Source organism: Trachinotus anak, unplaced genomic scaffold, assembly GCF_046630095.1.
Source record: "Trachinotus anak isolate AG129_WGS33_773 ecotype Australia unplaced genomic scaffold, CSIRO_AGI_Tana_v1 ptg000005l, whole genome shotgun sequence".
Lineage (NCBI taxonomy): Eukaryota > Metazoa > Chordata > Actinopteri > Carangiformes > Carangidae > Trachinotus > Trachinotus anak.
The window spans coordinates 24,433,306-24,458,948 of record NW_027273856.1 but is presented as its reverse complement, the minus strand read 5'-3'; the positions used below and the strand labels follow the sequence as shown (position 1 = coordinate 24,458,948).

General features: G+C 40.0%; 1 long non-coding RNA gene across 1 annotated transcript; it reads right to left on the bottom strand.

Annotated features, from left to right (window-relative positions):
- Positions 1–1,622: 1,622 nt before the first annotated feature.
- Positions 1,623–16,148, bottom strand: LOC139622089 (uncharacterized). Its single transcript, XR_011691147.1, has 2 exons — positions 14,300–16,148; positions 1,623–11,964 (listed from the first exon to the last, which is right to left on the bottom strand). It is a non-coding gene; the product is annotated as an uncharacterized lncRNA (long non-coding RNA).
- Between the last annotated feature and the right edge of the window lie 9,495 nt (positions 16,149–25,643).

Here is a 25,643-nt window from a genome sequence, read left to right as displayed (position 1 = left end):
AAATTAGTGATCAATATTTATTTATTTAAAATTTTAAATCAGACTTGGATTCCACAGATTGGAATACATTGGTGTCATGTGAGGTAGATCATCACTGAAAATGTCCTGGAAAAATTCCTGGAAAATGATCTCTAGAAAAGAGTGGGAGCCCTTATAAAGTATACTACATGTACTACATAAATTTGAAATGTTCTTTAACTTTTCATCCGGAACATTGAACTTATTTATGCTCTGGTTCAGTTCAGTCTCCTTGAAGCTGAGCTGGGATGAAATGATCAGATGCGAACTTTGAGGCGCTCTCTCGAAGAGAGTTCCCTCTTGTTCTCTCTGAAACTTCCTCCCCCTCCCTCTTGTACTCTTCCTTGCCTCCCTTTGTGGTCTACTGAGCTTTTTCCAACTTCTTGATGTTTTGTTTGGCCATGTACTGCTCTCTCCCGAGCGTCTTCTGCAGGCACCCATTCTCTTGCATCAGTGCTTGGTTTTCTTCCTGCAGGCTGGCAAACTATTTTTGTGGGGCCAGCTTCAGATCATCTTCTTGGGTGGACAGAAGGCTTGTCTGAGGGAGTGCACATCTGAGCTGGGAGGCACTCCTGCAGGTGGCACGTAATGCTTTGACCTGATCGTGTTGCCATTCTGGACTCCACCAGATGCCTGAAATACATAAATACAAGTGTTTAATGTTAATTAGTCCCATCCTCAGTGGTGGAGGAAGTATTCAGATGTTTTCATTTAGTAAATGCATCCAATAATTAATTGGTGTTAAAATACTATCGCAAGGAAAATACATGTATTACATGTCTTTGCCCCAGTAGTCCCCCGTTTGTGGCCCTTTGGTGTATGTCATTCTCTTTCTCTCTCTCACTGCGACTGCAATGAAGGCAAAATCCTTAAAATAAACAAAAAGATAGTCTGTCTCTCCTAACGTCCCCTCTGTGTGATCATTTTCTAAGTAAGCCACGGCTCCTTCTTTTTCCTTCATTTGTGTTTTTGGTGATTTTGTCAGACATCATGGCAGTTATGAAATCAGGATTTGACCATAGGCGATCAAGCCATATATTAGGCTTTGACCTAGGCTTATTTCTTTCTTTTTTCTTTTTGGGCATTTTTTTATTTTATTTGACAGGACAGTAGAGAGTGACAGGAGAGGGGCAGAGAGAGGGGGAATGACACACAGGAAAGAGTCGAGTTGGTCAGGAGTTGAACCAGCACTCGCCTGCTGAGAGCATCAGCTCATGTGGTACGCGCCCTAACCACTCCGCCTTCGGTCCGCCCTGACCTAGGCTTCTTTCTTTCTTTTTTTGCGTGTCCTCTCATTTCCCACCCCCATATACATTGCAATGTAAATAATGGTCAAATCGAGATAATTTGGCACTGGCAGAAAAAAAAAAAAAAAACGTAGTTGCTAAGTTTTTACCTTAGAAAATTACAGGTTGTATCTCCTCTTGTAAAAAACTAATTAGAAAACTGGACATACCCTACACTTGTTCCTGACATAAGCTGCTGTTCGGTTTAAGAGGCAATGCTAACATTTCATCCTGATCACACCTTAACTCACACTTTACTTGGGGAAATGTGATAATATTTTCATTCAGTTTAAAAATGTCACTCATTTGTAAAAAAAAAAAAAAAAAAAAAAAAAAAAAGTAAGGAAGGTTGATTTGTGTGTGTGTTCATTAATTAATGAGGGACAAGCTGTGTGTGTGCAGGAGCGTCCGTGTGCGCCTGCATGTGTCTGTGAGTGAGAGAGAGATGAAATGCCTTTGTGACGTGTGTGAATGGGAGAGGCAGAAAACGCCTTTGATCCTGACGTCAGTCGGACGTCTCTATGTTAAAATGCTTTTAAAAATCTGTATTTCTGTTTGCCCTCCAGACAAGTGACTTCAAGACCACACTCTGAAAGCACAGTGAGAATTCAAACACTGAATATTTACAGTAAGTTTCAAACAAACTGAAGCAGTTGCAGCTGCCTTGTGAAACACGAATTGTCTGCAGTCCAGATCTAAGGACGACCCTACCATCATCACACCCGAGGCTCTTTTGCCCCTAGTGAACAAACATTTTTAAAGATTCTCTGCAGTGCAGTGGAAGCTGTTAGCTGCAGGAATTCAGGACTCAGCCACAACAGCTATGCTGGCTGACGTGTGTACAGAAGTGGTACAGACACTCTCGTCCAATTACAATCCTGAGAGTTGTGAAACCAGTGATTGAGGAGAGCTTTCACAGGAGGGAATCCCAGGTTGATATAAGCACATCTCTAGAGAACCTCTACACACATGTGGGATACTCACTCTGGGGCCTTTGCGCTTGATGTCTCACAGGAGAAATGTGACAGTGCTGAACAGTTGACAGCACTAGTTGAGAGGGAAGTTTCACAGAAGGTAAACTCCACTGCATCCGTGGCCGTCAACAGCCCGGTTTGGCCACCACAGCCAGCTGTTTTTGTCAGTGATTCCATGTCAAATCATCAAGTCTGCCCCATACAAAAGCTTAGAGACAACACCAGGGATCCTTGAAATAGAGGAACCAGAGCAATGTGAATCACCTCAGAGTGTAAAATCCAAGATTTCCATCCCCTCAGCCACTAAAGCTGCGACTGACATTTTCCTCACATGGTGCAGTGAGAAGCCCTGTCTGACATCTCTCTGGACGCTCAGTATGCAGCATCTGATATTGTCAAGTTATGCCAACCAAATAAATCACTAACATAGATTTTCCAGATTGACCCAAAAACAATGTGAAAAAATGATGGCAGAGCTGAAGAGCAGGTTTAAGACACATAACTCAGAATTCCTGATGAGTCTCGAGCTGGGTTCACGGTCCCCTCAGCTGAGGCTCATTGAAGATGAATGCCTGCTACCAGAAGCTGTTCCAGAGTCTCCCAGATGTACACCTGAAGCTCCCAGTCCAACCAGCAGGACATCAGACATCAGTGTGAGGTCAAAGAAGTCTACAGTTAATTCTGAGACCATAAAAACTGATGTTGACAGTTTGTTTGACAAGCTACACCAGCCAGAGGATCCTGCAGCATATGCCAGCAAAACACTGGAAGACATCAAGGCCAGTGGTGAGATCAGGAGGTTCTCAAAGGAACTGACTGATAAAATGTATGATCATCTGATGGCTGTCCAGACGTATCAAATTCCCATGGTTTCAAAGGACAGATGTCTTTCTGACTCTGTCATCACTGAAGTGCTGAGGAAGGTGGGCATCACTCGGTCAGTTTTCTTCTGAAGTTCTTTACGCCATGACAGAGGACGCAGTGGAAAGGTCCTTGCAGAAGGTGCTACTCTGGATGGACAAAGAGCCATCAGAGGAATCAAACTACAGTGAGGAATTGTCTGGTGCAATAACTGACTTCCAATATGTAATCACAAATATGCTGTCCACACCAGAGGAAAATTACCCCATCAGGCCAGAGTCCCCTGAAGCCAGAGACAAGATGACTACACCACCTTCCTATTCAAGTCAGACTCCACCTCCTTGTGAGGCTGTGCCATCTGAATCCTTCAGTGATGATGGCTTGAATGTCCATGTTGATAGTTGTGAGTTGATCTCATCCAAGTTGGCTCTAAGAAAATCTCCTGACAACTGCTCTGAGCCTCCACCAGTCCCTACAGGCAGTTGTCTGTCAGACATGGTGCAGAATCAGGTCAACATCCATGGTGATCTTATTTCAGAAAAACCAAGGACAAGATGAAAAAAATCAACAAGGCCCTGACTAAAGACCTGCTCAAGGAGTTGGGGTCTCCAATTAAATTACTGGAGGCTGCAACAGCATCAGACAACACATCTTTTGATGATGCTCTACAGTATCTACAAATCTATGTGAATGCCCCCCCCCAGTCAACCCAGGAAGAATAAGTCCAAAGTTGCCAGGTTTTTCTCAGCTGTGGGGAAAGCTTTAATTGAGCCCTTCAAGTGCCAAATGTGTCGACTGAATTATTACTGGTATAAAGTAGCAGTTACTACCAGTTACAGTTAGATATAAATATGAGATGCACGTCTCTAGAAGAATCTAGAAGTTTAGTGTCTCGCCTATTTTCAATGTCATTTTGACATCATACCAGCAATACGACACAAAACTGACACTTCCCACTATAGTCTGTATGTCTGGGCTGAATCTGAGCATGTCATGGACATGAATAAATATAGATTTTTTTAACCATTTTACCAGCTGCATGTGGAGACAGTAGTGTTTTGGAGACATTTTCCATAATAAATAAGAAATTAATTAAAAATGAAGAGGAATCCAATTCCAATTCAAGTACCTGCGAACTCTATGTAAACACGGCAGCCGTGACAAACACGCCACGCATCCAGTGGGTCTCTGGCGTAATACAGAGGGGGGAAAAAAACACATTAGGTACACATTCCATCTGTGCCTAAAAAGTAGCTTTAGTGTTACTGTACTTTATGTCTTATTGTGTTGTGCAAGTAAACATTACACTACACAATTAATTGAACCTGAATCTGTTTGACATAGACCCTGTGCTCTTAAATTTGCCTTCATCACAGTCTAAAACAAATTGTGCACCTGCCCTTTAATGTCTTCATGTAGTTCCTGTTAAACTCGGTTTAGGACACAGCTGGTTGGTTAAACAAAGGACTTTTATTGAATATAAAGTCTGAGGAGATTAGGTGGACGAGAGTCTATGAGAATGCAGGGGAGCTTGGGAGTCTGGCAGGTGACTGGAGAGGGGACTGCAGGTGAGTTGTGTGGCAGGTAATGGCAGGGTCCTCAGCAGGTGAGTTTCACAACAAGAGTTGGGGGCAGCACATGAGTTCTGTGCACTGGAGAGGAGACACAGGTAAGGCACAATCCAACACAGGAGGAAAACTAGCAAGTGATCTTACAAACCAAATTCTAGAGAACTTTGGCAGCCTAAAGTGTTACTGCGATGAAAGGCAGAACAATCTGGTGAGGAGTGAGTGGAAGACCGGGGCCTTTCAACTGAGCTTGATGAGAAATGAGTGCAGGTGTGCCAGGTAAACATAGTACACACACACACACACACACACACATACACACACAAAGGGAAGGGGGAGGAGACACAAGGTAAAACAGACAGGGAAAACACAGAGACAGGAAAACACTGGGGGAAGAACTGAGGTCACAGCACTGAATGCACTACAGGGATGTACTAGAACGGAGTACTGAAGAAATGGTGAGAGAAGATGTCCGACAGCCTAACACGGACCACACCGTTAGTGTCTTCGTTGCTAACCGCCTCAGAGTTCATCCTCTCAAATTGAAGGTCACGTAGAGCAAATGGAGGAGTTACACTGGGGTGAAACATTTCATTTGATAACTTACTCCCGGCAGATTTTTTTGTTTTTCCGGCACCTCTCGAAATTGGATAGACTGTTATTTTCAAACTGACCTTAAACGCAACGCCTGCTGAGGTGATTGAAACGTAACAATTCATCCATGATATTCTTTTCACCATTGTATTCTCCTCCAGTGCCGCTCTGAATGATTCATAGGAGAAACCGGAGAGCTTCTTCTTCCTTTGCAATAGGCGCTGATTACAGTCACAGTCCACTTCAGAAACATCACCTGCCCTCATTTCACATGTCAGAGGCATGTTAGCAGGCTCATCAACCACAGTCTCACTGCCTCGCCGGAGGACAGAGTTACCCTACCCTTCCACACTGCAGCGCGGAGGAGTAATGTTAATTTATTTCTTTTAATCCAATAAGGCAGGTTATTTATGCACAATGCACTAAGCAATAAACTCATTACTAGCTCTAACCAGTTTGGGTATCTAGAAATATCAAGATTTAAACTTCTTGCGAATGAACATTTTCTAGTTAAAATTAAAACAAACAAAACAAAAAAAGAAAAGAGAGGGGGAAAAAAGCCAGATTGCAAACAGAGAAGCATTACATTTATTGATGACAAAGCCTTTTGTTGGCCTCATGCTTACAGCAAGTTTGACAACCATCTTAGTCATTTTTTTAAGATGATTGCAAATTTAAACCTGATCTGCAAATTCATTTTTTTACATTTAACATACTACACATAGTCACTTGATACATTTTTACTCGAACCATACATAGGTCAGAGTAATAATAATTTGGATTTAAAGTGCGCAGTTTTTCAGAAAACCTAACAGGTGTGCGTCTTGGGGTTAAACCTGGTCTGTTGTGTTTTTTTATGACAAGCTGACAGTTACATCATACACTCAGCACAGCTCCATCCTGCTTCAACCCTCCTTTCCCCTCATCTCTCCTCCTCGTGCCATTTGTATCTCTAGAGGACAAACCCGGCTCGACCTCTGCTTCACAGAACAGAAAAAGCATTTCACACATATAGTGCTCTGCCCTGAACTGAGAGACCATGGGGAATGTGTGTGTGTGTGTGTTTGTGTGTGTGTGTACAGGTGCAGTCACTCTTAATATTATCAAGTCTTATTATGTAGAATATAGCTTTAGTACAGACATTATACCTCTATGAATGGAAGGAATTTATTTATAAGCATTATTGTTAGAATGAGAGATACAGATCATTGAAACTTCTTGTTAGACTTCATTTATTTCTGATAAAATAGATTTCATGATTATTTAAAAGTGTGTGATCTGTTGCATTTCATTTAAGGTAATAGTTATATTTAATTACAGCGATTTTGATATGTTTTCCATTTAACTCTCAACACAAAAATTTGTCATCAAATAACATTTTTTATCACAATCAATGACAAATGAAGACATTGAATCAATAAGCAAGTGATTTTTTATCAAGATTCGAAAGGGAGTGGTGTTGACTATAGAAACAATTCAAATATAATCCGTGTTTTCTAATTGAGGACAATAGCATTTACATTCACTTATGCTAAAACAATCCTTTTACCCTAATGTGTTTAATGAATAAGCAAGCTTGAATTTTTTAAGAGACAGCTGATGGCACTCCCAGCTGTTTTTTCAGCGATGTTCCAGATGTTCATCATCAAATTGTTTTTGCTCAGCCTTTGTTCTTACACGCACCAAAGATGACATTTCTTGTTTGGTTCATTGGCTGCCTCTCTTCCTTTGGAGTCCTCTGGATGAGACACAAATCAAAAGCAACAGGAGAAGAAAGATAATTTAACACAGTGGTGGAAAGCAGCTGCTCACTGAAGCAATAGGAAATCACCAAGACTAATAGTCCACAGCCATGCTCTGTGAAGCGGCATTGAGGCACAGCAGTGCATTGAGCTAAATGCTAACATTAACAGGCTAACATGTTGATGTTTAGCAGGTGTGATGTCTACGAAGGTTGCCATTTAAGTTTACCATTTAAACATGCTAACATTTGCTAATTAGGATTACATGCATTTTGCTATTAACCAAAATTGCAATTGTGACCGGATGATGGTGCCAGAGAAGTTAATAGAGCACCAAAGTTATTATAATTTATCCTGAGTGGAATGTGAATATCTGAAGCAAATTTCATCCAGTAATTGCTGAGATATTTTAGGAAAAAAAATTTATTCTCATGGTGACACTTGTGGAAAAAGAGGGATCACCAAATTTAGTAGGATGCATCCTCTGGAGACCATGAACGTCTGAAAGTCTGACCAGACTTTCTTCTCTAATTCTTAGAAATGGGGTTATTTTTAACTCAGGCTACTTTCAAAATTTGATGAAGGCTACTGATTAAATGAGAGTTATTTCTGTCCCCACTTGATGTCCCTGTGTCTGTCTACATACCCTCTGGCCATCTGAAGCATGGGGACACTCGAAGATCGAACACAAAAAGAGCAACACCACACACACAAACAAACGTTAAGGTTATATAAGGCTTCAGCAGCAGTGGCAAAACTGGTGAGTCACAACACATTAGCGACCTGTAAAATGCTGAACTCAGCTAACTCACATTGCTTTGCTTGGCATGAATATTTTCGAGACTTCCACTGCTAACTAAAAAATGTCCCAACCTGCACTCGGTACCCTATACTGTATTTGACAACCTTACCCGCAGCATGTGGCTACTTTCCAGCAGAATGAAGTGCTGAATGAATGTTTTATGAATGTGAGGTCTCTTTGTGACTGTCCCCGCTCTCTTCCTGCCGATGACGTAAAAAGGGACTGTGGTTTTCTGTCGATTGCATTACCCATACTGACTCTTCCACTGCCTGCCAATGCTTCTTCTGATTGCTGAGAGAAGATAAGGCCGCCTCTATTATAATAACACACAAACATAGATTCACTAGTTGTAGGGGAAAACTGAGGCAAGAGGAGGGAGAACTGAAAGGTCTGATTTTGAATTTAATTTAATTTACATTTCAGCACTTTAAAGAAAGATTAAAAAGCACTACCTAGCCTTTCTCCAGCTTTTCTCCTGATGTCAGTGTTTAATCTATGGAGAGAAATTAGCCTCAGTGCTGGTGACAAATTTTTAGACATTCACGGGATTAATGATAGAACTGTTATAGTATTATGTAATATTGGATTAATGAATTTGTAAATTGGAAATGTATCTCTAGAATAATGACATTTATTCAAATGGAGTTGTGTCTGTTTATAAAATGGTTTTACATTTGTTCAAATTTGTCACCAGCACTGACACGAATTTCTCTCAAATCTGCGTCCTGTGTTCCTCACTCCTACCTGTGCAGACCTCTCTCTGAGATCACACTGACCTCACTGACCTTGTTTTGTGTTTCTGTTCGGTAACTTGTTGTGCTTCGTCCACGTTTTGTGATGTTCTAACGGCCGGGCCGAGCCGTGACAGTGACTCACACTTCAAGAGTTTTATGTAATCAAGTGTCAAGTAATTGTCTGTATTGTGAATGGAAATGGTTAATCACCATTTAGTGTTAATCACACTGAATCAGTGCAGACGCAGTGGATTCTCTGTTGCCTCTCAGCACAGAATTGAACATCTTGCTAATTAGCATGACATTGTAGACAGGTGAAAACCTTGTATGTCCCTGTTGACGGATTTTGTAACCTGAAAGAAATTCAGATTGAGCGGTGTGTATTTGAAGGGTTTATGCAGCTGGTTTTAAGACAGTTTCACGAATGAAGATAAAAGATAAGGATTTATAATAATCTATTATGGAATATAGTGTGTATCTAATACCAGGTGCTCTGGTGGCCAAATGGTTACAGTGCACATCACATAGTTGCAACATCCATGATTTGAATCTGGCCATGGACCTTTATTGCACGTCATACCCATTTTCTCCCTCCATGTGTTTTCTGTCTGCTACTAACAACTTTCCAATTAAAGCTTAATGCAAAAAAGAAATCTTTAAAAAAAAAAAAAAAAAAAAGAATTTGCACCTAATATCGATTCCTATTTTACTCTATTCTTTATGTCCACCTGTCTCTTTACTGTGGTTTACTGAAACTGTGCTTTGCATTTTTTCTCTTGATTTACCTTTGCAAAGCAGGGATGCAGACAATATTATATGCTGCCTTTTATACCTCTGGGAGAGTGGATTTGTCAGGTAATTTCTATGTGACATTATGTGTGAGTATATTTTTAACAATTCACTGGGGTTTAAAGAACTGAGAAACTTTCAGTGGATACAACGCTGTTTCTGAAGAGGTAGCTGAAGCATATTTGTACTTCTATGCCTGGAACGACTCTGAACACATCAAGAAAGTAGACAGAGTACTACGTTTTGACAGAAATTTTGACACCAATTAAAGTTGATCGCTGGTTCATTTTGGTTGATTTTAAACAGACGTGAGTGGAGCCAGTGGAGAAACAGACTTGGTATATAAAAGTTTAACAGTGAAATGAAATGTCAGCCCTGTTCAAAGTTAAGACTGGCTCATTGAAAAATGTATGATGTTATTCTCTCTTCTCTTAAATGTGTTTCATTCTTGTTGATTGTCAACAGTCTGAGAGATAAGTGATAAATGAAATGTGTTGCCTTGCGACTGTGTGGACAGTAAATGTGATAAAACTTTAATATAACACTCTGCACTCACCTGTGCATCCTGCCATGCAACGACACAAATAAACAACTTATACAAATGTATTTACATATTTCATATCTAAACATATAAACATATTAAGCAGTACCTCCAGAAATTATTTCAATGGAAGGTGTGTGACCTTTGTTATTTTGGTTTCCTCTTTGCTGATGTGATAGATCAGTGGTTCAGTCCAATTCAGTTTGATCTGCTGTAGGGAGAAGGCGTGGCCAACAACGTGACCCGGTGCAAACAGACAATGAAACAACTAGCAAATGAGGAAAGTGATTCATAACTATACTCTGGCTGGTTTTGGTAAGCAACATGTACTATGGGTTTAGAAATGCAATACCCAGCAACACATTACATTTTGCCTGACATGACCTGGTAACCATGGAAACAACACCACACAGTCATTTGTGGGGAGGAAAGAGTCTCCCTCCTGTTCAGATGAAGGTGAAAAAACAATCAAAAAGATGAACAGAGACCAAGAATGGATGTTTACATCGGGAGTAAGCTGGTGCTGCTTTCTTCTGCTTTCATGACTGACAGCGAGGGATGTACTTTAAAAGCATAACTCCATTCTCCCACTCTGGCCTTTTAACTTATAGCTCTCGCTGCCCACTTTGTGCTCTAATCACAACGGCATGCTTCCTTTTTCATTTGCATAATGATAATGACACGCAGAATGTGTTTGTGTTTGTGTGTGTGTGTGTGTGTGTGTGTGTGTGTGTGTGTGTGCGTGTGTTTGGCCATTCTGCAGCCTGGCAGTCTGTAATTAGGATACTGCTGCCTCTGGTAGGACTATTAACAGGTTTTACTGGGTATCCCCGTTCCTAGCAACAAGAGACTAATCACATAGCCTAAAAGCCGGGAATCCTATAAATGACTCATCGTTCATTGTAATCTAATGTTTTAGGTCAAATATAGAAAATGAAATCATACTCACAGTGGTTCTCAGATTAAAGCTATAACCTGTGATTCAGAATCAGTGATTCATAACTGTAAAAAAGAAAAAAAAAGGTGTTAGAAAGCATTGTAAAAAATGAAGGGAAGGGAGAGTATATGATAGACTGTACTGGCATATAGCAGTTTCGGTAGTTTGTGCTCAGTCTGTGTGTAGTATTAGCACTACAGACACAGTGAAGCACAGTATAACACAGGATAGAGTCTGATGGGAAATACATTAGAGATTCAGTGGCAAAGTGGTAATATTTTATGTCTTTGGTCAGAGGATGGAGTGAGTTCTCTTGAATCCATGAATTTCAGTTTGGACATTAATTCTGTCTTAGACAAAAACATTAAATCCAAATTGTTCTCAATTGCTCCTACATATCTTAAGTCAGAGTTTGGTCCTTAAATAGCAAGGTCACATCTAGTCATGTCTGCTCAATCTGAGAAATGGTCATTATTTTTCATATTTTATTCATGAAGTTAAACATCTGGTACTCTGACCTAGTTCTGGACTGAGGGAAATGAGTGCCTTGTTGAGAGGGATTGTGAACATGTACAATTACTTTCTCAAGTTGAACTGTGTTATACTGTGGACACAAGCTCACGACAAGGCATTTAAGGCATTAAATATATACAGGTATATACAGTATAGAAGGATAGATGAATTAGAGGAAAAATAGAAACCAATCCCACAAATGCAACTAACAGAGAATAAGAGGCTTTTACGAGTAATGAAGTATCATGAATTAAATCAAATAGATGAGAAGGTTTAATCTAGCAAAGTCATTTCACTTATCTGCTGTTTTAAACAGGCAGAAAGGCAGATGCAAAGACAGACCCATAGATAATTAACACGGGAAGTGTAGTGCAAGAGGAACGAGGGAGAGGTCAGACTATTCGATGAAGTGGCTGTTAATAGCTTTATTTCTGTTAACTGCACAAACCAGCACATTCAAGGGCGTAATATTCATTTCAGCTGTGGAGGAGACATCTACTGGGAGCTGCTCGAGCCATGACAGTTTTAGTGTGTAGGAGGGGTGTGTTCTTACAGTACACCACAGTTCACTGCTTCTTATCTCTGTATGTAACTCTCAACCTGACCTGGAAAGTATGAAAACAGAATATGTTACCCACATTGTATTCACACAGTTGTAGTAGTCATAAAATATTTATGTCTGACTGAACCTACACGTTTCTTTGATTTTTTTTTTGATTTTTTTTTTTTTTTCCATTTGCGATGTCACAAATGGGAATAGGTTGCATGCTAAAGTTAGCTGGCCAGCATAAACACCCTGAAATTGATGTTTCATGATTGTTAGAATAATGATAGCCAACATTACTCATTCTACATGGCGAAGCTTAGCAGCAAGCAAATATTAGAAAACGTTAGCTAGCTGGATGTAATACAGATGAGAGAAACATATCTCGTGAGTTGATGTGCTGCTGTGTCTCTTATCAATCAAAAGTCTGAATTATGGGTGATGGGTCTCTCTCTCGCCCGATAAAAATGAAGCCTGATCAGCCTTTATCCAAAATTGTTAAGGGTACCATTTCACATGATGAATATACATTAATTCAGCCATAAAATCCACTTTGTGATATTGTCACTGAATACTTTAGAGGGTTATGTGAAGAAAATGTTATAACTTCCACAATAGTGGCTTTCTAGCCTATGGTCAGAACGGGAGAGAGCAAAGGTCACGTAAGAGGCAGGGATTCATGTAATTTGTGTTGTCAGTCAGTTCGTGCCCATTTGACTCTCTATAGGACTGTCAGTCTCCTTCCTTGTCTGAAAGCCCAAGACCTGTGCTACTGCTTACAGGCATGAGACAAAGATAATGAAAACTGCATTCTTGAATTAAATCAAGGATTATATTTGAGTCAGATGGGAAGGGTAATTAGATTTCCCTAAATTCAGGGGTCATTTGTGGGAACAAATACAGGAGCCTCCACTCAGGGTGAGTCTCTCAGCTCTCTGCAGAATCAAACCTACTGGTTTGATTGACAGATGACAGATCAATGAATGCTCTCAATAAGATTTGAATGTAGGATAGCAGACGCTTTTTCATATCAATGTTTTAGTTTTTACTGTCAGTGTGAAAGGCTTTCAACAAAGCAGTGGCTGTAATGAGAACAGTGCGTATGGGCAGATGATTATAAAACAAACCAAGTGAAATGTTGCATGTTTTAGTGCTGCCTCAGCACGTTGTTACATATGACGTGTGTGTGCATGTGTACGACGCTAAGTGTTGTAATATCACACTCTTACACCCTCTTTTCAAGTGAAGAGGTACATTTCATGGTTTAACATTTCCCATCAAACTATATCCTCTTATTTTGGTAATGTATCTCTGCCACAGTCAGTTCCTCTGATTGTAGGCTACTGCATGCCACTCTACTAAAACCAAAAGCATTCCTGCTCTTGTCAGCACATCAGTGGCTGATTTATTGCAACGCCAAGAAAGGTAGGAGGTTGTGATTTTTCTTTCACTGCTTAATATATATTTTCATGGTTCACAAATAACTCTGAGAGAGTTGCAGATAAATTTGATGAATTTCCCATCAACAATTTGGGTTTTCAAGGTCCATAAATTTAAAATCCATCACGAGATCATCTATAAGGCCATGGATCTGGCTCATCAGATCACATATAAGGTTCAGGCTCCTAGATGGAGAAATGATGGAGGTTGAATTTCAGATGAAATGAAATGATGTGTCTAGAAGGAGAGTCAAGGTGAATGATAGCCTTAGTGTCCAAGGACACAATCATTCTTCACTCATTTAATTTATTTTGAAAGCCAACATCATTTTTTTAATATAATACCCCAGATGATTCCAGTTTGCAAAATGTCATTTCTGGTTTCCATCAAATTTCAAAAGTACATGGTTCTCTCATTTGAGAGAAGCAAGTAACAATGTGCATGTGTGCGTGTGTGTGTATGAATGTAGATGTCATTGTTAAATATAACATGCATTTTGCATGCGTCGAGATGTAAGTTATCTTTTAATCGGCAAGTCCCATTTAAAGATCAAAACCAGCAATATGTATATAACAATATATATAATGTTGGTCAGTGTCTCTATACTTTCTGTAGCACCATGTAGACTTAATCCCATTTCTTAATTTCCTGAACTGGGGACTGTAGTTTTTTTTTTTTTTTTTTTTTTTTTTTTGCTGAAATAAGGGTAAGAGTATGTCTGATAGATTCAGAATAAACTACAGTGCGGTGCCCACATACATGGTAGTGAGGAAACACATCATACAGTGCGACGGTGTATAGCTCATTAATGTGTCATTTAATGTGTCTCTGCAAGATGACACACAATAAATCAGAATGCTTTGGGTGCATTTAAAAATGAACTGGAAAAATTAAGCAGAATGGATCGGAGAAAACCTGTATTTAATAACGGATGATAGGTTACAGCAGGTACTTACAGTATTGTACCTCATTGTTGTTCATTGTCACATCATGCCCCGGCTCAGCTAATGGAGCTTGAGATGCCTGGAGTGTCTGGGACAAAAACATTTGCAATTACAGTCCACACCATGTTCTTTCCTGGAAATTGCCTCAGGCAATTGGTGAGACGGCTACATTAGTTGCAGAGCTGTAAACAACATCGGAGTCTCACTCTTGTCCAGCACCTCATTACACAACACTTGAGGTATGAAGAAGAAACACTTCTGAGAATTAAAGTTCATCTGGCCCTGAAATATCTGTTGCTGCAGTCATCTGGTCAGCTGCTCCTCAGGTTGGCAACTACACTTGAAAAAAATGAACAGCCCACAGCACTTAAGCTTCACAGTAGTGTGAAGAGCTTGTGGGAGGGAGGTACTCATCATCGCTGCAGACAGTCCTTGTTCAGAAAAATACATTTTTTTGTTGTTTGAAGTGCCTCAGGAGAAAGGTGTTTCCTGTAGAGGCTTCTTCTCAGCATACAGCACTGTCTGTGATAAATGCAAACTTTCACTCTATTTTAATCCCAGCACCTTGATGCCACAGTCACCGTGAAGACTGTGCACATTTTAATTCACTGAATATTGAACCTCTATATTTTGCATACCGTTAGGTCTTCTTTAAGTGATCTTTTCAAAGCGTGAAAAGCTTTTTGTGTCCTCACCGAATGATGCTGAAACATGTCCAAGGCCAGGATTCAGTCCTCAGATGTTGCTTTGAGTGAAAGAAGAGGAGATACTATAGCTTTTGAAAAGTGATGAATTTTGAATTGTGGTCACCTACAGTAAGCAACTATTACTGGTGTGTGCGTGTGTGTATTATGGAAGTAAGGCGGGGGTTTGCAATTCAGTTGCCGAGCAACACAAGCTGCAGTTACTGCTCCACTATCACGCTTGTGTCACGGATATCAAGGAGTAAATACAGGTCAGTCAGGGTTCAAACTCTTCATCTGCCTTTGCCACGCTCTTTAAAACAGCATCACATTCGGAGGCTATTATATCCTAAACCTCAAGTCTGACCTCTGCTCAGTATTATGTAACCTATAAAATGAGAATTTGTTGTTTCACAGCTTACAGTCCTGTTGGTGCAGACTGTGATGCTGCCAAATGCATTGTCCAGTACCTGCAGAGCGTCCTGCTCTACATCAAACCTATAGATGGAGCTCAGTGGGTCAAAGAATGTCCAGACTGTGGTGGTTTCCTGCACTCTCCTGTCAAACTGAGGTTGAAAATTAAACCACCAGGACCTTTCCTTAGGTCTGTTCAGTCACTTAAATATAATGAGTTAAATTTCACTGTAATAATAATAATAATAATAATAATAATAATAATGATAATAATAAAAACCTCAGTAGTGCTCTCTTTGGACTATCTGCACTAACCATTTGAGGCTCAACAGCACAAGAACAATCACAGTGACGTGATGCGAGCGGAGAGAGATATGAACCCACAGGAGCAGAACAGATTGCAATTAATTTCCAGAGTGAAAATGAAATGAATGAAGAGCTTTGAGGGAAAAAAAAGAGATACAATTTTTTTAGAAACTTTTTTGTGACAATAACTGTATCACTAAAATGGGGACTAACTGATAAGTCATATAAGAGAAATGGCTGGTAAGTGGTAAACAGAAATGACAGCAGTTTTCCCAAACAATGGACCTGTAGTGATTGCAGTCTTACAGAATATTTACACATTTTTCATACAAAACACAGAATAGGAGCCACTGCACTAATAGTTTAAATTTGTGAGTGTTGAATTACCCCAATAAGAAGATTTTTATAGCAGTTTATTACCTAGAAATCCCATTTGGTTTTAATGAAGACATACAACTTTTTTTTAAAGGTTATATATATATATATATATATATATATATATATATATATATATATATATATTTAATATTTATTATCTTTTTAAAAGCAAATTAATTTCCTAAAACACCTGGGCACTGTTGTTTTTAGCGAACAATTAAATAGTGCATTTGTTGGGGACTAGCAGCAGATTAAGTGCATTAGCAGTATTTACAGCAACAGAATAGTGTATGTGGGGTTGATAGTGTTTAATAATGCTGTATTTTACTGCAAGATCAGAAATTTTGGAGGAAAACAAATAAATTGCCTGGGTGTGTGTTTTGCTCTTATTTTTAGAGCGGATTCACGCACACAGACAGGTTGAGATAATAAAAGGGGTTTATTGGTTAAACCACAACAGTTCAGAATGGAATAAAGTATCTTTGGGGAGATTTGCAGTAGGGCAGGGGGTCCAGCAGGAGAATGGAGAGGAGGCTGTTGGCGAGTAGCGTGGCAGGTCATGGTGCAGATTTCCAACAGGAGATGGCGGCAGCACTGGAGCAGGTTTTCACTGGAGCGAGGAGAGACAGGTAAGGTTTCGATGCACATTAATAACTAACGACTGAGAGTTCACGAGAGACACGAGAGACACAAGAGAGGTATCTACGGCCTGCTGTGTTACCACATGTGAAGTGGAACAGTCTGGCACAGGGGGAGTGGAGGACCAGGGCTTTTCTACAGGGCTTGATGAGAGATGAATTGCAGGTGTGCCAGGCCGCCAGTGCTGTGCCACGCCCCTGTTGGGAGAGGGGACACAGGGAGAAAGAAGACAAACACAGGAAACAATAGGGAGCAGGCTGAGGTCGTGAGAAGGAATAATATACAATCAAGGTTTTGGTTATTTGTTGGCAGAATTAATCCATTGTTGGTTTTGGTATTTTCATGGGATTTGTTGACAAAAAGCTAAATAAATATCACCAGATTTACCCTTTAATTGTTACTATGAGCAGCTACCCGGGCAACTGGCCACAAAACAGACAGTAGCAACCATGTCAGACAAGATATAATGGTTGATTAATTTCACATACAAGACGGCTGCAGGTCAACAGAAGGCCATGGATTAACATCTGGTTAGCCCATATCCATTCCCTACCAGCATCATTTCCACACAGATGGCACCTGCTTCCTGGTGTGAAACCGGAGAAAGTACACAACACATGGGGATGAATTCTGAACACAGCTGAATTCCCCTCTTCCTATTCATTGTGTGTGCCTGTGAGAGGCAGAATAAGCTGTATCTGCTGTGACCTACATGGCAGGGAGCACTCTGATCCAACACCCACACTATTTGTCTCACTAATGTGGAGCACAATGAGTGTTTGAAGAGAGTGTTTAAAAAGCAGCGTTAAAAATGTCTGGTCTGTTCTGCAGTACGAGTTGGGGAAGTCAGTCACTTTCAACACATTCTCAAATGAGAGGTAGGGTACTGTAAACACCAGAGGAAATTTAATAAGGGTTTTTGCACATTTGCACAACAGTTTGGTTTATAAACAGAATGTTATGCAGCCATAATTAGGGGTGATGTTGGAATGTAATCACAGGCATCTGGATAGTGCAAATGCATTCTCATGCATACATAAGCCGCCTTCCAAGTATAGTACATGCCACCAAGATGAGTGTGTCATCCAACAGATAATGAGCTGTTGGGCTGCTGTGGGCCACAACGGGAAAAGGGTAACCACAAAGTCAATGTGATAGTCGAAGAGGGAGGTGCTACCTCATCAAGGCCCACCATATAATAATATCTGTGGGCAACAGCTTGTTATGCAAAGTGAAAAACCCCAGTCATGCATGCTTCAGCACACTCACACTCAAAGGTTTCCCCAGATGTCTAAAAACATAAATATTTTACAACAGACATTCGCTATTTGTCTCTACAGCAACATCCTCTTTGTTAAAAATCAAAAGGCCTTTCGAGGTTTGGGGATGTTGCTGTTCAGTGGTTGTGTCTGCAGGGAAGGACGAGGTGGGAGTTAAATATGTGACCCCAATCACTTGTATGGATTTCCCAGTTCAGCTCTTAGATGTATATCGATTGGTGTGTCATTGTCTCTGACCGCTGTTTGTCAGTTGCCTGCGAAGACAGAGGAAAGTACTCAGACGAGTGCTCTAAAAAGAAAGTGCAGATTCCCCAGTGAATGTGTACGTGTGTGTGTGTGTGTGTGTGTGTGTGTGTGCATGTGAGTGTGTGTGCCTATCCACAAATACATGGAGAACCAGAGTGACAAACAGCAGGGGGTTGGCAAAAGAATCTGGAGAAACTCAAGCTATTATTAAACCCATTGCTTTTCTGCTCCAAAGATACCTTCTTAATGAATGAATCAGTCTTCTGTCAGGAATGAAAGTCAGACCAACAGACAAAGATGTCATTCTGTCACTTGTATGAATAGCTCCTGTAATTTTGCCACACACAGTGATATTATTTAAAGAGTTCACCTCATGTGTTGGTTCTGCTGTCATTGTAGGTGTGTGTGTGTGTGTGTGTGTGTGTGCACGTCTACTTATATGCATATGCTTGCACTCTGCAAACCTGCCTTACAAACAAACAACCCTGGTGGAAAAGTTGTTTTCTTCATGACAGGATGTGTCACTGATCCCATCATAATAATCTTGGATCCTGCAGGAGGAAGAAAAAAGCTGGAAAGAGCAGAGTCATTGATGAAAAAAAAAAAAAAATTTAATTGTGCAACTTTACATGTGACACGAACCAGCTGCTGCTGTCAGATCCTCAATAGATTAGATAGATATTCAACCTAATACCTCCCGGCCGCACCTCATTAAAGCTGCTATTGTTTTATCTTTTGATTATTATAAACTATTCCCCTGAAGAGACCAAAGCCAGGGATGAATTTATCCAAGCTGAAACATGCTTCTCCACACGTAAACAAACCTGCAGGGGTTTAGTTCAGAGACATCCACCATGGCCTAACTTTTATACAGATTTGGAGTGTAATGCTAACGTTTTCAGTACTTTATTCATCCCAATGGGAAAATGAAGCATTAAAACAGCGAATGAACTAAGATCTTAACTCGAAACTGAACTAACTTAAACTAGAACCATGTGTGATAGTGCCTGTTATGTGATGTGGTTGGTGCAAGTCTGAAGTATACTGTAGCCAGATTTAGATGATCTAAATCTGTCTCTAACTCCTTATGTGCGTGCTCTTGTAATTCTTGTAATAAACACCCATCGTTTTGAGCAGATTAAATGAAAGTTTCTGATCTGAGAGGCCCTGTGAGAACAATATAAATTTTTCATTTCTATAGCCTTACATTGCCATATTGAATCACACTCTCATGGATACATATTACTGCATTCTGCATGGACAACAACAGCGTGGTTATCTCCTCTCACCAGCTTGCAAAGTAAAGTGTGTGTGTGTGTGTGTGCGCATGCGTGTGTGTGTGTGTGTGTGTGTGTGTGTGTCATCTCGGTCTCCACTACCCTTGCCAGCCACCACATTAATCTTAATTGACTCCCTGTTGCTGAGGTGAACTGGTGTGACAGAGCATCATGGGATAGGTGACACAGACATCTCAGTGGGTGATGAAGAACACAGGCACAAAAAAAAGTGCTTTAGTCTCCATCAAAGTCTGGAGTGTGATGTAGAAAAAAAAAAGCAGAGAGGTCACTGTCAAGAGAGCTCTCAACTATGACAACAGGAACCTCCTGCAGTTCTCTGCTCTGGCACTCTCAGAGTAAAGGCTTTTTTTGAGTCATTTTTCCATTTATTACATTTTTCTATTCCTGTTAAGGCCCACAACATGTTTAAACAAATGGATGTTGCTATATTCAGACCTTCGAGCAGTGTTGTGTATATATACACATTAGAGAAAAGTCCATAAAAAGGAACACAAATCTGTGCAACAGAACTTTGTGTTTTCTTCTCACCCCTCCCATTAATCATCTCATGACCGCTTACATTTACCTTGCGACCCTTTGGAGGGGACTGACCCCTGGTTTGGGAGACACTGGACTATCTAACTGAGTCTATTCACTGCTGCTTACTGTGCTGATTATTCCGGTAATGAAGACGGTGTGTGTCTGAGTTTTGTAAGAGAGGTGTGTTCACAATGATTGTGATTTATTTTCGAAAATTTCTTTTTATCTTATTCTCATTCTTTGTAATGTGATTTATTATGACCCTGATGAAGGCTAAAGGCTGAAAATTATTGGTGTAACTTTAGAATTTGTAAAAATGTTTTACACTATGTAGAGTTTTGACCTCTTCAGACTATTTTCACCAGTTACACAAGAGTCCTGTGTGTGGGAGTTTATTTTGAACTTTATACGATAGAAATGACCGGACAAAAAATAGACTGTAACACTTCAAGTGGAAAGACAACTATGCTTGGCCTCATCCAGGGATAGTAGATGTTTTATGTGTCATACAGTACATGTTAAATCTGAAACTTTATTTCAGGTTTATCATTCTTGTGGTGAGGTTTAAGATACTGTTACTGAACAAAAAAAAAACTGCACCATCCTCATCTAAATCCAGCAGGTCCAGACAAGTCTAACTGACTTCAGACATTAAATAAAATTCTACCTCATTTTGAGTTGAAGCATTTAAGCAAGGCGTTGGGCTGCAGCAGTGCAGGCCGGAGCACTAGTTTTATTCATCAGGCAAATAGAGCAATGCTCAATCATCTGAACTGAGGGAAATGCTGCTGGCATTAACCACTTTAACTCATTCATCCTCTCTGGTAGTCTATCGTATGCAGGGGGTGCCTTCGACTGCCTGATGAATACCTATTCAAGACTGTCAATTTATTATTGTAGCACCACAAACTGTCTGCAGACTTCAACACTGCTTCCAGGCTTTTATACATCAAAGCACCAGAGAGAGATGTGCTCGTCTAACAGGCCCAGTGTGTGCATGTGTGTGATCTTGAAGGTTTCATGTGTACATGCGCATTACTGAAAACAAATTTCATTCAGTTGTTCATGACGATTGGTTTTTGCGGGGCTCAGTTGACTGAGCAGGAGATGAAAGACTCACGTCTACTGTGAAACCAGAATTATTCTTTTTGAGCCCTGTCAGCAATCAAGACCCAGTGACTGGAGCAACCAGACCTGATGTCGAACGCCGTGGTAAACACAGCTTAATGAGCGAGACGCTTGAGACCAACATCAGTTATAGACACTGTTTCCACATCAGTGCTAATTATATCTAAAACTATGTAGTATCTGCTCTCACTCTAATCAGAGTCAGCGATCTCTTTTAAAATAGAAACACACACAGCAGAGAAAGAGATGCTGTCAGCTGGACTCTCACATTTATGGTCTCACTAACTAATCGAAAATTCAGTAGGTTAGTCTGTCTCTATAGTAAATATTTAAACACCTCCTCATGGTGCGAGCTCATTGAAAATAAAGTGACTGAATATCTGTAAGACGTTCCTCACAGAAACATTTACTTTTTATGATGTTTAAACACAAAGTCATTATCTGGGTGGAATTTTACATTTGATTAAAGGTGACATATCAATCTAAAAAACAGTCATTTTGTGCTCAGCCAGCGCCTCTGCTGCTGATAGTTCTCTGCAAGAAGAGGAAACTGCAACCACAGTGGAAGTGATTCAGGTGGATTCAGCAGTATTTGGTGTTGAGGTGTACTTTATTTGTCAAACATTATACCCTCTAAGTCTTTACGAAGCAAGATCGCAGACAAGAGTTTAAAATATACATGTTTAATGACTCCGCGCTCAAATTTTCAGCACTTTTGTTTGCTGATGTTGCAGATATTCTGTTTCCTGAGCATTGCTGTCAAACTTTGACCAGGAATGTGTTGCTCTGCATCTGCAACTATGTAGAGAACTGAATTGAGACTAATGCCATTCAGGTGGTACAGCTATGTCCATAAAACAAAATATACATTTAATGTACACCTACTATATATATATACACAGTAGTAGAAATATATATAATTTTAATTCTCTTTGTAACCACTTTGTAAGCACCTTTTGTTAAACAGGTCACAGGTGACTTGTAAATTGGCTTACTACACAGTGTGGCATTTTGTGCCATTAGGAGAGATTACTATGGTAATGGGGTACATTGATGCAACAATGTCACCAATAATCAGATTACTGTCATGTAACGACAGCCATATGTTTTATGCTACAGGTTCTGACCTGTTCGAGTGTAACAGTCAGCAAATAAAGACAAGAGATGCTGATGCATGAGATTACACATCATGAGGAGACTGTTAATGAGATGAAAATGAGCAGAAAGCATTCATCAAGCTGTTTTCTGTACAAAAATAACAAAATGGATTTCCTGAAAATACCCAAATGCTTCTCTTTTGCAAGTAAGATTAGGTCTCATAAAGCCAAAGACCCATCGGTGTAACTGTGTCGTTGGAATGAATAACAAGGTTCTGAGACAGTCTCAGTCAGGCTTCATCCCCCTTTTCTTCAGAGCACTCACATTAAATAACTTTAATTTAATTTTGCGCAGCCCCATTATGTGCACAGATAAGACGCTTTCAAAGTCAATGGAAATTCAGGTCATTTAACTTACAACTATGTTTGCACATGATATTCTGCTTCTTTGTGTGTGACTTCACCTCACGGTGTAATAACAGACAGCAAACAAACTTGAGATGGCAGGCAATTTATAGATAAGTCTCCTGTGTCATTATATATTTGAGCTGGAGTGCAATAGTTTCTTTAAAGGAGATACAGGCTTTTAAATTGATTTTCTCTTCTTGTGACCTATGAGAAATATTATGATGTTGTTTAACTGCAAACTCCAGTAAGAAATAATTGCAAAAGCAAGTAGAAGAAGCAGAAACCCAATAGGACAGACCATGAAGACATGAAAAACGGAAAAACACTGCACTAGCTTGAAAAAGACTTGATACTCCAGCAGTGACAAGAACAGATGAAAGCAGCTCCCTCAAGTAGACTAGGGCAAAAGTTACAAAACAGCCCTAAAGCAAAGCCTCACTGACATAGTTGGTTGTATTGGTGTATTGCTCTGCACAGCCAGCTGGTTATTGGTGTAAAACAACCTTAAACAGAGTAAATTAACACTCCCTGAAGGAGGTTCACAGTGTTATATCCTGCTTTGTAGATGCTGCTGCCAGAAACACTTTGTCACAACCTCATAGACTGCAAGTCATTAACAAACCAACACTGGAAGTCATGCATCATCTGTATCATCTGTGCCATCAGCTGTAACATAACCATCACATAACCACAGCAACGTAGACAAGTCCAGTACTGAAACTATTAAAAGTCTTTGGCTGATTGGATGAAATTAAAAGTATTATTGGAAATAAGCACACACATATGCAAGACTTTTGGACTTCACAGTGATATGACTGGATGTGAAGGAGAAACCACAATGCGAATCAAAAATTAAATAATATCAGAACTGAAGATTCAACAAAGCTGTATCCACGCCTGGTTTATCTACCAAGTGTGTCTGTAAAAAGAATAAAGAGAACTCTGAAGTAAGTAAATCAAAGACTTGAAACTTACCACAGAAATAATTCCTCACAGCAGGTAACATAAGCCACAAACGCGATTACATTTTAAGCAGCTACAGATTGTCCATCTCTTGAATTGATGGAGGAAACCCTCCAGTTAATGAGTTCACACAGTCACACAGAGACTTACCACATACATTTACCGTCAACAGAAAGAAGAAGAAGAAGAAGATGATGAAGATGAAGATGATGGAAAATGAAAACATCACTTCGCTATATCAAAATTCATCTCCCATCTGATTCAAGTCATTTGGGTAGAGGAAATGAAGAGATGGTGAGAGGAAAAGGGCAAAGTATGAACAAATGGTTATTGTGGCTGATTTTTTTTTTTTTTTTAAGAGGGAACAAGCAGTTATTGAAATCTGGACATTTTAAGAGATGAAGCTCAGTGCAGGTGCAAAATCATTTTATGGTTTGTTACTGTCATTCTGTACACCACAATACATATCTTTTCCATTTTCTCCCTTCTTGCCTTCGCAGAGGAGGTATTCTTTCGTCAGCAAACTCAGCTACTGCAAAACTCAAATGTCAGCAAAAGTGGAGTTTATACGGTGGCCATGAAGTGCAAATTACAACAACCACACAACAACAAATCAAGAAACAAAATGGAAAATAGAGAATCACAACGGCAAAGAGGGAAAATAGCGACTCACAAAACACAACAGCAAATAACAGCGCAACAAATCAAAAGGCACTAAAGCAAAACAGAAACTACAACCACAAAGCAGAAAACACAACGACATTAACTTTTACCGCAAAGGTAGGTACCTGCTATCAACAAGGATTGTCACTGATTGCTGTTTTCTGGCCTTCTGGTGCCAAATGAATGAATAAGGTGCTGTTGAAAAGACGGACAATGTGATTGACAAAGGCATAAGGACGGTTGAATCAAAAATATTAAGATGTAATTCCCTCATTGTGACAAATAGGTCGCTGAAGACTTATGGCTGAACTTTTGCCAGTGGACCACTTTCAGGTAAGTTTACAGATGTAAAGTTATTGTTGCTAATGGAGGCCATAGTCTACCCGATCAAGCTAGTGAGTGGGTTTCCCTGGACTGTTGTCTTTGCCTTTGTGCTTTGTGGGTTGTTGTGTTTTACTCAACACGTGTCAAGTCAGTTTGTGTCCAGGAACACAAAATGTAATCTATTCATTTCGTGTACCTGGACACGAATTTGTGTGTCACCAAAGCACCAAAGACAAACAGCACAGCTGTGCAAGTCTCTCAATTCAATTAGCAGTAGTAGCTCATGCAAATGCAATCAATATTGTGGACACATCTGCACACGCACACTTTCTCTCACAATGCGTGCACTGTCACAGGGACTGAAAAAGCAGCTGCTGACTATCAAATTACTGAAAATCCCTGTCACCCTTGGTTTTCTGTGTTCATGTTGGTGGTTACACCTGCATGCCAAGGTGAAATTAAGTCAAATCCATGACATAGACCATAAACACTGTCTCAGATGAATTTAATTAATGCACGTCCGTCCTTCAGGGCAGTTGTCAGTGCAACCTGAGGTCTGCTTCCACTTAACTGATAAGCTGGCTGCGGCCCGGATGTGAGATGTGTGTTTGTGACTGGGATGTCATCGGTTTAAATCACTGTTGGAAAAAAACTCAATCTTTTCTCACTCAGTTAGCAGCAAAATAGACAAAAACTGAACACAAAAGCTCAGGATAAAGACGTAGGCAACCTCCAGGCAATTGCAGGAAGTCAGTGTTCTCTTGAGTAAAATTAATAACATGCAAATTGCAAATTTAACAATTCTGTGTTGTTTTTTTGCCCAATGCAGACAAGGAGTACATGTGTACTGTGGAGCCACTTTACCTCTGCATGGCCACTCTAAGGAAAAGGCAGTGGGCAGGGCAGGCAGCTTCTTGGATGAGGCTGGAAACAAGAGTGGTCTTTCATAATGTATAACCATAATTGAACTGAACTGAATAATGTACAAGGAGATATCTTAATACTGAGCC